Genomic DNA, 1,826 nt, shown 5'->3' with positions numbered 1-1,826 from the left:
TATCTATCTATCTATCTATCTATCTATCTATCTATCTATCTATCTATCTATCTATATGTCTGTATGTCTGTCTGTCTGTCTATGTGAGGTACTGACCCCATTATTCTTTCTTTTAATCAGGAACTTTGCTCTAGTCTCTATACGCAATGGAACTTATCCTCTTATTGCTCGTATTGTGCTTGAGTTTCGTGGGCGACACTACACAGACCAGTTTGAGGACGGAGCACATGTTGATAAAAGTACACTTCTGCCAGTTGCGAGCGCCGTAAAACCTTATACTATACATACATACACTTCTGCCCTCTTTGTGGCCCTTATTTGACTTAGTACGCTCATCTGGAGCAATCACTTTTCTTCGAGCTAAATTTGGGTCGCCCTAACGCCACACGCGAAGGGGACTTTTTATTTATATTGAGAAGAAGGGGGGAGGGGGGGCGGATGGAGGGGAGTAAGCTTTAAAATGTACTTCTACCGATTCATTATACCCATGTCATCTGGATTGTTTCCACAGAGAAGGGAAGACGTCCTCGACCATGGGTAGAAAATCCTCGACTTTCCACTTATTGTTAATCAAAGTCAGAGCCTGCCACGAGACTAGAACAGACATCATTTAACGAAAGTAACTGTTATTCTATCACTGCACTATTATAATGAAGATAGCACTTACATAACAATTTAATAGTGTTAGAGAGACAACGATAGAGACAGGAAAAAGAGTCAGAGAGAAGGAGAGACGTAGAAAACGAAAGATGAGAAGGAAAGAAAACGCATATTATATACAATGGATAAAATGGCTTTCTTCTGCTCTGTAGTCGGTACACAGAGAATAAAAAAAAAGACCTACCAGACAAAAAGAAAAAGGAACTTTGATCTGTGTAAGAAGACGAACTAGATTATTTTGACATTGTGTAAAAATCATCACAAGACACCAAACAGAAATGCGACTCTAAAAATAACAAACGGCATCTCTCTTCCGGTTCCGTCGACAACCGGAACACAACGTCCGAAGAAACGATTACGAACGGTGCAAAAACTGCCATTTGTCAACATCTGTTCGCTGTTTTCAGATAAAATCGCTTTGTGTGCTAGGGGAACGGGAGCTGTCTGCATAAATGAAAGACAATCTTGGTGAGGAAGTGTGAGGAGAATTTAGAAGACAGTGCAGTACGAGTCTGAAGGACGATAGGGGCAAGCGTGGAAAACGGTTTTTGTTCGTGCGTACGTGCGTGTGTGTTTGTGTGTGTGTTTGTGTGTGTGTTTATTTGTTTAGTTTAGTTTAGTAAAAAGTTTTACGGCACTTGCAACACAATAAGGTCATATAAGTGCCGAAGATTAGAGGTGTTACAAGAGAGTAACAACAAACGTAAAAAAGAAGGAGGAGAGACAAGGACGATAGATGTTTAAAAGGAAAGAAGGAGCAAACCACATAAGAGCACCCGCCAACCACCCACTTGTGTTTATTTGTGTTTGTGTGTACGTGTATGTGTTTGTGTGTGTACGTGCGAGTGTGTCTGTGTTTGTGTGTGCGTGTGTAGCTGTGCTTGTGTGTGTATGTGTTTGTGTGTGTTTAACTTTGTTAGTGTGTTTTTGTGTGTGTTTGTGTGCGTATGTGTGTGTGTGTGTGTGTGTGTGTGTGCGTGTGTTTGCGTGTGCGTTTTTTATGTGCTTGTGTGCTTATGTGTGATAGAGAGTTTGTTAGTGTGCGTTTGATATTTTTGTTTGTGTGTGTTAAGGAGATTGAGGGATAGAGAAAGAGGGAAAGAGAGAGGGAGAAAGAGAGAGTGAGTGAGAGAGAAAGAGAGAGACAGAGAGAGAGTGGGTGTGTG

Source organism: Aplysia californica, unplaced genomic scaffold (genome assembly GCF_000002075.1).
Source record: "Aplysia californica isolate F4 #8 unplaced genomic scaffold, AplCal3.0 scaffold00605, whole genome shotgun sequence".
NCBI lineage: Eukaryota > Metazoa > Mollusca > Gastropoda > Aplysiida > Aplysiidae > Aplysia > Aplysia californica.
This window is presented reverse-complemented; position numbering follows the sequence as displayed.